The sequence below is a fragment of the Sinocyclocheilus rhinocerous genome, unplaced genomic scaffold (genome assembly GCF_001515625.1).
Source record: "Sinocyclocheilus rhinocerous isolate Xijiao unplaced genomic scaffold, SAMN03320098_v1.1 scaffold1175, whole genome shotgun sequence".
NCBI lineage: Eukaryota > Metazoa > Chordata > Actinopteri > Cypriniformes > Cyprinidae > Sinocyclocheilus > Sinocyclocheilus rhinocerous.
In genome coordinates this window covers 272,334-285,224 of record NW_015658517.1, presented here as the reverse complement: position 1 = coordinate 285,224, position 12,891 = coordinate 272,334, and the positions used below count along the sequence as shown (strand labels likewise).

General features: G+C 41.4%; 1 pseudogene; it reads left to right on the top strand.

Annotated features, from left to right (window-relative positions):
• Positions 1–1,465: 1,465 nt before the first annotated feature.
• LOC107722447 (pro-neuregulin-3, membrane-bound isoform-like) overlaps positions 1,466–12,891 on the top strand; it is a 161,183-nt pseudogene continuing 149,757 nt past the window's right edge.

Genomic DNA, 12,891 nt, shown 5'->3' with positions numbered 1-12,891 from the left:
TCCTCTCCTCTCCCTCCCTCTTTCTTTCCTCTTTCCTTCCTTCCCTTCTTTCCCTCCCTTGTTCATTCCTTCCTTCTATTCTTCTTTTCCCATTTCTTTTCTTCACTTATTCCTTCCTTCCCTTGTTTTTTCCCTTTCCTTCAAAACCCTCCCTGCTCCTTCTAGTCTGGTCACAAACAAGCTCAAGTACAGTCATTGGGCAGTTTATGTTTGTCAATCTGGACATATGCAGTCAACAAAGATGGAAAGGCCAGGAAGGGAAAACAGTGGCTGCTCAAGAAATGTATAACTAGCATCATTCACACACCCCCACCCCTCTCTGAGATGCACACAATCCAGAAAACACATATGCAGACACACACTGCAGCCTCTAAAGCAAGCAGCCGCATCAGTTTTCAGAGCAGCGCTCTCTACTTTCCCCCTCCCTTTTCTATCTCACTCTCTCCCAGTCTCATGCTCACCCACTCACTCTCCCTCCTCTTCTGCTTTCTCTCCATTGCACATTCTATCGCTTGCTCTCTCTCTTGTTTCCGCTCGCTCTTTCTCCCTCTGCTTGCTTCTCTCACACTCTGTGTGCCTGTGTTTCTGCCAAGGTCTGAGTCTTTCAGTGTGGGAATGTAGCAAGCTCAGAGACAGGACTGCCTTTGAATTCTGGTGCAATGATGGATGCAGGGCAGAAGCTCGGATGTACACTGACAGAACGGGAGAACTAAGGGCAAGGATTGGGAAAAGGATCTGATGGATTTAACCCTCGCAGCCGTCTCTGCCTGATCACAGTACATCATTCTCCCCCGCTCCGCTGTTCTCTCCTTTGGGGTGGATTACCGGCTGCCCGTGTCCACTGATGCACCACTGTAGAGACTAGAGGGAAGATCCAAACTGCGTAGCCAGAGACGAAGTGCCGTGTCAAGGGAGAGAGAGAGTGCCGTGTCAGGGGAGAGGCACACACAGCTGTCCCTTGAGTGGAGCTGTGCTTCTGTCGCTACCTGAGCTTCTCCACACACACACACACACATATATTCACACACACATACAGAGGCAGGGCTGCACCAGCCACGACGACCGATGCGTTAATGCAGCTGTGAAAGAAGATCTGCAGTAGGGAGCTGCCCTCGCTCACGGATTTATAAGGAAAATTTGACTCCAGGCAGAACACCGACGGATCCACAAAACTTAATTTTTGTTCTATTTTTCATCTCTATATATGGAGTGTCTTGGGAATTACCTTCGGTTCTATGGAAGCTGAACTAAACAGTGGCTTGTTCCCAAAACCCGCTCTTCTCCCAAATCCAGTCCCTTTTGATTCCTGATCGAGTGTGTGTGTGTGTGTGCGTGTGTACGTGACTATTGGTGTCTTCGAGCTTTAGGGTTTGTTTATTGTATTTGTAAAGAATTATCATTTATGTGTTCATAACTATCTATCTATCTATCTATATATATATATACATATATAAATTTATATATGTATATATATATAGGCTGCTGTTTGCTGTGCTATTCATATGAGTAGTCAGTGTTGCATGTATCTGTAGCTGTGGAAGAGTGTTAAATGAATATTAATGAGATGCCCAGTTTTGGCTCCCTCCCCAGCCCCCTCCACTGCTTGCACTACTTTCTGGCTGGGCCCTGAACCCCAGAAGCATGAGTGAGAGAACGGCACTAGGGGCCACCATGGAGACCATGACCCTGGAGGAGCCCGGGGGTGAACAAGCCTCTCCCCGGGCCCCAGGGCCCCTCCGCTGTGGCCCCTGTGCAGTGTGGCCACGCCAGCAGACCTGGCTTTGCGTTGTACCCCTGCTGATGGGCTTTGTTGGCCTAGGCCTCAGCCTGATGCTTCTAAAGTGGATTGTGGTGGGCTCAGTGCAGGATTATGTCCCAACTGACCTGGTGGATGCCAATCGCATCGGACAGGACCCCATTTTCCTATCTAAACCCAGTGCCCTGCCCAAGGGTTCTGATGGCTCCACATCTACCACTTCCGCAACGCCCTCAGCGGCTCCGGGTTCAGCAACCCGAGCAGCTGAGGGTACAGGTACAGTGCAAAGGACTCGAATTGGGCAGTCCGCAAACCACACGGCCAGTAGCAGTAGCAGCAGTGGAGGAGGTGGTGGAGCCTTAGGGGGAGGCTCAGGAAACAGAGCTCCACACCTGCATAACAGAGTGGGAACACGATTGACCAACACCACCACCGCCACCCGAGCCACCAATCCTGCCCCACCGGGAGGAAAGGAGGTGACCCCACGCAGCACAACTGTCCGAAAACCCAACGGGGAGGGTGTGAGCCGAAATGCATCTCCTTCTGCACGGGCTGGGTCACTGACTACCACGAGCACGACAACCACTACGATTATGACGAGCACAACCACCACCCAAGCGGCCCAACCGACCTCCACCCTCGCGTCCCCCTCCATCCTCCAAGGGCCCTTCAGCCAAGCCTACTCGCCCACACCATCGCTTCAGGACGCGTAAGTGTGATCGTCTAAACATTTTGATTGTATACATGCATGGATGGCGGTGTGTAGATATGTTTGTGTGTGTGAGCTTGTCCCACTGTCTGTGATGGCATGATTTTATGAAACACCTTTTTTTTGTCATATAGCCACATTGTTTGGTAAAGTCTTATTATTTTGCTTGCTTCCAATAAAATCCCTTCCCAACTTCTTATGCATCAGGATTGATACCTATTCCAGCTATCTTCTCTGCATTACAAAAGAGACAGTCAAGCAGTTTAATAGTGTTTGTGCTTGCTGCTGAGTTCATTAGTTCTGCATGTTAATGAGCACATAGCCGACAGTTTTTCATCTCTGTCTTTATCCTCTCTGTATCCTGTGGACACAGGGCTGCCCACTTGCTCTATTTGTTTCATATCAGTTTTCGGGAATAATGACTCCCAGTGTTACAGCTTCCGTTATTTTCCCCCAATAGCATTAGCATGTTTTCCCATTTAAAGTAGGTCTATTGTCAGAGAGAGATTTTGCCTGCTCTAAAGCAGATATTCAAGGTGAGAGGAGGAGAGACAGATAGAAGGCAAAAGAGGAAGTGTAGTGCTGGAGAGGGTGCTGGCTGCTCTCGTCTTGTCAGTGGAGATCAGGTCTTAGGGTGGAGATTCCATTTAGATAAGAAGTAAAGATATGAGTACTGCAGTAGGTATGGTAGGTAGACTTGAGGCAGTGGATACACACTAAGACACTCATGCAGGGAACGTGTGCACATAGACGCACACACACACACACACACACTAAAGAGAACTCAAGAAGAGATATATGAGAGCGCTGCAAATGGGAAATAGTATTTACATTGTAATCTGTGTGTACATGACTCCATGTATGTCCTTATACATCTGTATGATAATACCATCAGTTCCAGTGTCAGCATTGCTAATTTGAAATTGTACCTGTCAGGCCACAAGATACTCATATTTTTTGTCAAGCTACTAGTTTGCTACATTACTTATTCTTTTAAATGCATACATATCCTGGTATATTAGTTATTTATGGATTTTACAATTCAGTTAGCCGTATTTGTCTGGAATGAAAATAGTGGGGGTTTTAAATGAGCAATGTCAATTAGGTTTGCTATACTACTATAAAAATACAGTAAATTGTGAAATATTATTGCAATTTAAAATAACTGTTTTCTATTTGAACATATTTTAATATGTAATTTCACCCTGTGATTGCACAGCTGAATTTTCAGCAGCCATTACTCCAGTCTTCAGTTTAACATGATCTTTCATAAATCATTCTAATATGCTGATTTGGTGCTCAAGAAACATTTCTTATTATTATTGATGTTGAAAATTTATCGATGTTGAAATATTTTTGTTGAAACAAGGATGCATTTTTTTCTTCCCAGTTTCCCCAGTTTTCTTCCCAGAGAGAGCACATTTGTTTGCGCCCACATTTGCTCATAACATATGGTACACATTGGTAAAAGTAGCTTGTTAAAGGTAAAGCTATGCTAAATTGAAAAAATCCAATCTGCTTTCACACTACTGAGTTAGTGAGATTGAGTTAGTTACTCTCCAACACTGCACAATTCACTCATGAATCCTAAAAGAATGTGCTATCCAAACAAAATCCAAGTTTGTTTACAGTGACTGAAAAAAATTCAGTTTTATTAGGGAATGGGGTATTGGCATTAGTCTGCATGCTAATTTGATGTACTTCTGTAATCAAATCTGTAATGTTGTTTATTTTTAAAGCAATGTGTTAAAAGCAGGTCATCAATTTTGTGTGTCAGCACCAATTAGCTAGCGTCGCGTTTGAATGTCATCCAGTCCTGGGACTTTAAACAGCCCCTTACGATGAGAAGACAATTGCAGAGATAACTTAAATGCATTTCACATTACTGCTCCCGCTTCTTCCTCAATAATTGTATCTTGGAGATCACAGAGAGGTTTATAGCATTTACAAATCTAAGCAATTAACCACGGGTTGTGTGTTCTCATAAGGAAAGCAAGTCAAGATCTGCTGCTTTATGGCCCTGGGCAACATTCCCATAGCTGACTTATATATATATATATATATGTATGTGTGTGTGTGTGTGTGTGTGTGTATATATATTTTTTCTATCGTTATGTGCAGTGTTGGGCAAGTTACTCTGAAAATATAATCAAATTATTCTCCCGCATCCCGCACACACACGAGTGTCTACCCGCTCGCAGCAGCACTCGCCCATCTTGTCCCACGCCGCACTCTGTTGCGTCGGGTCTTGTGGGAGCAGGTCTCTAATCCACTGGCACTTGACTCGACAGTATGTGTGCTACATCCTTTTTACAATCTCTAGATTATAAAACACTGTATTCTGTCAGCAATGTAATGCGGCAGTAACGTATAGAGACTTCGGCTTGTAACTATACTCTATAATTACTATTTTGAAAATTATAACGCGTTAAATTACTCCGTTACTAAAAAAGTAATCAAATTACAGTAACGCGTTACTAAGTAATGCGTTACTGCCCAACACTGGTTATGTGTGAATATGTAAACTGAATCCAACACCTAGTCAATAGTGAGAACATAGCAAACTGCTTGTATGGAGAGAAACTGATGTATAATTTAATACCACACGTTCTCTCTTTCACAGTGCAGTGAATTTTCTCTTGAGCTGAAAGTGCCCTGGAGCGAATACTGATAAGGGAAGGGTGGGGGCAAAGGAGGGCCCTGACCCTGGGGCCAGAGAAGAACGAGAAACTATGCTTTTGGCCAGGGTGCTTGCACACCACATGGCTGTCTTTTTCATTTATTAATATGTTGACATTGTCTGTGTCAGGGTCATTGCTAAAACTCACAGGACCTGTGGCAAAGTTTTTAAGGGTGAGCGCTTTTCCCAGTCTTTATATACATAAAGCAGTGTTTCTCAAGTGGTGATTCCTGACCCAAAAATGCAAGTATTAAAATTTAAAATACCTGAACCTGATGAAAAACAAGCAAACAAAATATATATTAGTTTGGGGTTGGTAACAGTTTTTTTATGTTTTTGAAAGTCTCATGCTTACCAAGGCTGCATTTATTTGATTAAAAATACAGTAAAGCTGTAATTTTCCGAATAGCAATATCATGTTCTCCTATTTGTAATTGTGAAATATTTTTACAATTTAAAATTATTCTAGTCTTCAGTGTCACATAATCCTTCAGAAATCATTCTTATATGCTGATTTAGTGCTTAAGAAACATTTCTTATCCCAGTTGAACATTGTTGTGCTGCTTAATACAATTTTTATTTATTTATTTATTTTATAAATATTAATAACATATTTAATTCAATATTTAACTTGACCAAAACCTTAGTGGGCACCCCACTCACAGGGTCCATGACAGTGTACCTGGTTTGCCCACACGACAACAGTGGACAGAAAGCATAGTTGTATGACACATTAATGCAGGGATATGCTTTCTTGAACAGTGTACAGCTTTCTGAAACTGTGTGGAATTTCTTTATATTGTGAAATATGAGATGGCTGCAGCATAGATTTTGTTCTTGGAATAGATCTGCATGAAACAAGGGAGGTGTTATTGTTTGGCCAAGCTGTTTTATGAATAGAAATGGCAAATAGAAAAAAAGAGTAGTGGACCGTAAGTTAGATTTTGAATGTGCAATATTGTGTTGGGTAATACATCACTGTATAATATAATACAAGCCTGTTCTGCCCCTGTTTGGACTTTCTCTCTGAGGATCGTCTGAGAAGGAACATGATGAAATGCACTGGTAGCAACCATGTGCAAACGCATTCATCTTTACGGCTGCAAAATGATCTCATGTTTTAGTGGGACTTGTATGGTAATGCACCAGGAGAGACTATGTTGTATTTTCCATAGGATCCCAATTGAATAAGCGAGACGCTAACATCATTTTAAAATCGCCCCAATGAGAGTGCATCTCTCATATATATCTGTATTATTATCCCATTGTTCTGAAGGATGACATGTAGCCGTCCATTAGCTGCAGTGCTGAAACCTGAGCCGCTCATCTTCTTCCCTGCCTTCCGACTCCATTTCTTTCACCCTGATGCACAGCATCCTCCGCCTTTACATTTCCTACTCTAATATTATCCTTTATTCTGTCCTCATCCTCCTTCTTATCCTTATTTAATTTTCCCTCTCTCCCCCTGTCCTCATGCCTGAGTTTCCTGTATGTGTTTTTCACATGTCCTATCTATGTTCCAGGTTGATTTGGTTCAGGGGCCAAGCCTCATTACTTCCTGTGTAAGGAGGCAGTGGGCGGCTGCCGCTCTAAATGCAGCTGGCTATCTGCCTTTGGGGGGCGGGGACGCTTCTTCACTGACACATCATTGTGATTCCATGCACACCTTCCACGGCACAGTCGGAAGCCGGCGTGGTTGAGCGGATTTTGTCAGGTATGAAAGCGCAGCGGCATCAGGAGAGAGACACAGAGAACATGTCAGGCTAAAGCCTGGGGAAAAACATAGCCAGAAAATCAGCTCTGGCTGCTAAAATGGAAGGCTTGAGGAAGAGAACAGCTCTGAATTGGTGATTAATAATTTTGACATGCTAACACGTAACATGCACTCAAGTGCGGCATACGCCGCAACCCCTGTGGCTCCGGAGGGGAAGGTGTACCATAAAATCATACACCGGGATTAAAGACAGAAATCCATTTAGCGCCATCTCATGGGAGGTCAGCGAGGCTTTCGCCCGGGCCAAGAGGAATGTAGTTCCAGCAGCTGCTGCCACACTGCTCTCCCCAGATACCAGCAACAGTGTAGCCACGTGATGCTTGACCACCAGTCACAACCTTAGAGGCTCAGAGAGTGAGAGACGAACCTTGAGGGAGAACTTCTCACTCTACCTGATGTTTTCCAGGCCGCTCCGAAATGAAGTACTATACTTAGTCGCTTTTATCTTGCAGATTAGCTGAGTTTTATCTGCAAAAAGTGACGTGACATTTTCAGCGGACTTCCAGTTTGTCCTCATGGTCTTTGTGTAACTGTGCACTTACAGACAGTCCTCTCCAAAACGGCCTTGTTTGTTAGTGACATTTTAGTATGGCGTGAGCGCCGGGCTCTCTCCTCTGTCTGGAAAGAGGGTGAGATTAATGCGCCCCGATGTGTACTTGTGGTAAGTGGCAGTGAAGGCCATCTTAGGCTTCTTTAATGTCACCGTGTGATTTATGTGGACAAAATGTCCGCTGGGAAGCCAAGAGTTTGGGGGGACGGTTGTCGCAGTGTAGGCTAAAATATTAATGGACAGAAAGAGAAACATGTAGAACGCATGTGGCAGGAAGTGTAAATAATTGATGAGGCCTCTTTTTAAAAGTGGTGGGGATGTCCCATTCCGAGCACCGGGAAATGGAGTCATGTGTGCGTGTTTTTCATTGCAACATAGTCTTTCAACATAAGCGATATGATGGAGCGTTTCATGGACAAACACACAATACCACAACTTGCTTGTACCCATTTACTGTGATTGTGCAGTTTTTCCTGTCATGCTGAGGCAGCCAAGACTTCTCTTAACCTTTTGTAATCCACAGATAAATAGGAATTACAAAATGATCTAGTGCAGAGAAAAACTGTATCTTGAGGAAGTAAAAGTGAATTGAATTTTTGGTAATGGTAAACTTGCCTACTGAAAAGACTTTCAAGGCTGGTCATGTCTGGTTTGTGCTATTTTGGCGTTTCTAGCTTTTTATTAATACTGGGGCACAGGCCCCCTATCAAAAAAGTGTCCACATATTTTGATAAGTTGTGATTGCTTGCAGTAGAGAGTTGTTCAGAAGCTGCATGCTCAATAAAAAGCTGCTTCAACCTTGACAAACGATAGACATTTGCAAGTTTTGTTTCCCACAGTGGATTGGAAATATTAATCTCATCCAGTGCTCTTTTTGTTTTTTGTCTTTTAAAGTATCCCGTTACTGTTTCGGCGTGTGGAGCAGTTGCAAATGATTCAGTGCCTGAGTGAACTCTTTGAATGAATCATATGCAATCTCTATCAAACATGGACTTATCCGCAATATTTTACTGGGACGCAGCTGTATTTCACTGGGGCTTGTGGCCCAGTAAAAACTCCCCTGTTCCAAACCTGTATGGCTGGCTTTTATTTTGTGAAGACACTAAAAGAGTTTTTTTTTAAGAAGGTTCTGGTTGCTTTCAAGCTTCAAATAAGCACAATAAAAGTAGTCCATGTGACTTTTAGCACTTTATTCCAAGTCTTCTAAAGCCATACAATAAGAAAAGGACCATGCTGTCTGTGTTGATCTCTTATTCTTTGGTCTCTTATTGCCTTTCCCACCACCTACCCATTCGTTCATAGGTTGAAACTCACATCTTGTCCTATAACAAGATATGACATGACATTATTGCATACTGCTGTGGCAGATTAAAGGGGATTACAGTTCAGTTATTTCATATCCTCTGTATTGAATTACGCAAGTTATCAGCTCGCCTCCGAATGGATAGATAAGCATAGATGGAAGTGACATTTGGGCTTTCTGCAGCTGGTACGTTGGAATGCTAAAGTAAAGGCTAAAGTACTTAGAGAAGAATGGTACTGTATGTATTTGTGGATGGAGACTCCATTTTGACACTCTTCTCTAGCAAGAGTTGGTGCACTGGCCTGTGGGGAGAGCAGGTGCTGTCAAACGACTGCAATAAGATGCTTTGCAGGCTCGCTCTGGTGAGCTGCATCATCCACCTGGGCTGGAGAAATGGCTTGAAAAATTATCAATTATATAAATATAATGACTATTATTATTATTATTTGTAAAAAAAAAAAAATATATATATATTATATACAATATAATATTTAATATATATATATATATATAATATAGTACATTCTGTTTTATTAAATTGTTAAATAAAATGTTAAATTAATATATTTTAATTCTGGTCCATTTTTTTGTTTAGCGCTTTTCTTTGTGCACAATGTTTAGATAGTATAGTTTACATTTTGATGATGATTTAACAATCACAAATCACTTTAATGTTAAATATATATACATAATTTATTCAAATCATCTTTATGGTGATACAGATTATACAAATAAATGATCAGGGGGTCTGGAGATGTGGTTGTTACTGATTTGTTTGATAGTCATCTTTCTTAGAAAAAATATATTGTTCTGGTACATGAAATGCATTAAATTAATTAGAATGTATCCTATATCAACCTTACTCATTTTAAACCTCTTAAATTATTATTTTTTAATGACATTTTTTTTAATAAAATGTTAAATTCCTTGTTTTATTGTTGTGATTATTTTTTTCTTTTCCTTTATGTAAAGCACTTTGAATTACCATTGTGTATGAAATGTGCTATATAAATAAACTTGCCTTGCCTTACTCTAATTGTTATGAGCACCCCATTGGACCTGTTGGCCTCTAGAATCTTCCCCAATTTCACCCCATCAGTGACGGCCTTGAATATTGCTGTTTATTATATTCTTCTGTTATATATATATATATATATATATATATATATGAGCCTGGTAATACTGAGCATTAAATTACAAATGGGCCTAATTTGTGAGGAATTATGCGTAGAATGCTTTTAAAAGCAACCAACGGATTAAAAACCATTTTCCTTTCTTAGCAGGTGAAGATGAAACAATAAAATGGATTCTGAATGCATGAAAAATTGAGACTGTAAACATTGTAATCAGAAAATTATTATTATTGCAACTAGTACGCATTGTTTGGAAAATGAGCTGTGATTGCATACGTTTAGAAAAATGTAGAGGAAAAGAGTAAAAGTAGCTTTTGTTTTGTATTTAATGTATTTGTAGGATGTGTGTGTATGAATGTGTGTGGGCGATGAAAGTCAGCAGAGCTGTCCAGAGCAGTAGTGTTGGGCTCATTGGTGTAATCCTGGCATGGTAAAAGCTTCGAAGGGATAATGTAAACGACTCCAAGCTCAATGTTGTGCTCACCTCCAAACTCTGGCTCTCCTCTAATCTCCCATCTTCCATCTCCCTTCCTCATTCCCTTCTGTTTCCCAGTAACGATCCATGACCCCGGCACGCTGCGTTCCATCCCAAAACAAAGTTTGCACATCTCCTGATTAATGAGCTGAAGAAATACGAGTCTCAGGGACTCATCTACTCAAACTACACAAAGGGCTTGAATCTCAACCTGTCAGGCAACAGTGTGAATTATAAAATAGCATGCTCTGCTGAGGATCTTCTCTCCACAACATCCCTCACTTTCCATTTGAAGTGAAATATTAAATCATTGATAGTTGAGTTACACACCAACAATACCAAGCATTTCTTAAAGCACCTGTCATAGACAGACAGAAAGGCACTCCAGCGCAGGGAATGTGTTTGATCTGCTCAACATGCATCAAAGCACATAAAAATAGCTCTGAAAAAAAAAAAAAAACGCAGGAAGATGCACTTTGACGTTGGTGCGCTCTGGAGTGATGCCTTACTTGCAGTCATTTGCCAAGCATGACATGTAGTTTGTTCCTTTTACCTGAATATACTTGTTGTTTGAATCACACTCCGGTACAAATTCAGGTGTCGCGTACAATTTGTTCCTCCAGGTATGCCAAATATTTCCGGATATATTCTCTACTGTATTACTTTGTAAATCGATAATTTTTTTTCTCAGCATGTTCCACGTTTACCTGCATTTTTCCAATTCTCTTTGTCTTAGAAAAAAGAATTTATAGAGAAGAAATGGCATAGTTTTGGGGTTTTTCTGGTAGCCATTGTTAAAGGGGGCATAACACACACAGTTTCACCCAATCTCATGTTAATCTTGAGTACCTATAAAGTAGTACTGCATCCTTCATATCTCCAAAAAGTCTTTAGTTTGATCATATTTATAAAAGAAAGATACAGCTTTACGATTCTCTCCGGAAAAAGCCGAGCTCCTGGAGGTGCACCATGGGCGGAGCTAAATAGTGACGAGCACTTAGGCGCCGAATGCCAACAAAACAGACATTTGATGCCGTTTCACTTACCGTCTGCAGTTCTGAATCATGACCGGGATCTTTTATAGCTCGACCGCTCAAACAAACTATATCCATTGTTTACATAACGCTGGGTTCTTTAGGAAGCTGAACAAAGTTGTCTTTCCCTTACAACCAAAAACACACTTCTTTGGATTGGAGACATTCTTCCCGAGCAAGTCCCGTGCAGCATTGCCGCCAGATGAAGCTCGTTGATGGGCGCGATCTCGATCTCGCTCTTGCTCTGGTCGATGCGTGCGCGGGCGCTCTCTTCCGGGAGAAATGCCCATATAAGGAGTTCCACCCTCGTTTACGTCATGAAGAGCCACTATCGAAAAAAACTCTCAGAAACTTGTACGAACCCGGAAGTAAGATTTTTGGCACAGAAATACTCCGTCATACGTCCAAATTGTTTTTTGAAACTTTGTCCATGCTTAGCACGAGAATCCAACTCTTTAACAGTGTAAACAACTCTGAATGCATGAAACAGCATTGTACCCCCCCTTTAATTTGGCATGCTTACTAATCTTTACTGGGTAGTGTACTGCAGAAATGTCTGCAATTGCATTCAGCTTCCCCTGTGGTGCTGGCCCAGATGCCATTACTTAAGGATTTCAGACGGCAGATTTATTGTGCTGCCATCAGGTTCTTGCAAGTGCAGTATGTGAAAATGTGTGTGTTTTAGTGGGTACCTAGGGTTGGGTGATATGGTCCAAAATGTTATCACAATATGTTTTCCGTATCTTATAATATTGATATTTATCACAATATTAATTTACCATTAATTAGGAAAGTAATGGTTTCCACATTCCATGATCTTGGTATGATGTAATTTATCACCCAGTTTTATGGGTACCTATACATGTAGTTTGTCCAAGTTCTATCAGGTTTATCTGTATTGTTATCTCCAAGTGCAAGAAGCTAACTCACATGCTTGGGTTCACACAAATACAAATGTTCCAGAAAAGTAGCCAGCTAGAATATTCACAGGTCAGTGTTTACCTTATGAAAATGACTCACCATACGCCTTGCAGCATCAGCGGTCTTAGCTGTTTTTGGCAAGTCCAACGCTGTTTACGGAGAGCGTGTGAGGGGAGAGAATGTCCACGCAGCTGAGATGACGCAGGTGAGAAACAAACGCGTGCATCATCTCCGTTGCCAGATTCATGCTGTTTGCATTGTTTGCATCGTGTCATTTCTGTCAGCCACTTCGTGACATGATTAGTTTCAGCTTGCAAGAAATTTTGACTTGTATGGGAACACTCTAAGACTGTGAACACACAGCATGTCAGCTGCCAGTGTGATTTACTTACAGTATAACGTGTATGAATGCAAAGTTGATGTTTTTATTTTCTATTTTTTAACTATTCCCAAAAAAAAGTTTTGGTGGTTCTGGTTCACTCTGAGGTGAGAAAAGACTAAAAAAAAAAACACTTTTAAACACTTTCTAAATCTCGCAATATTTACATAACTGTTC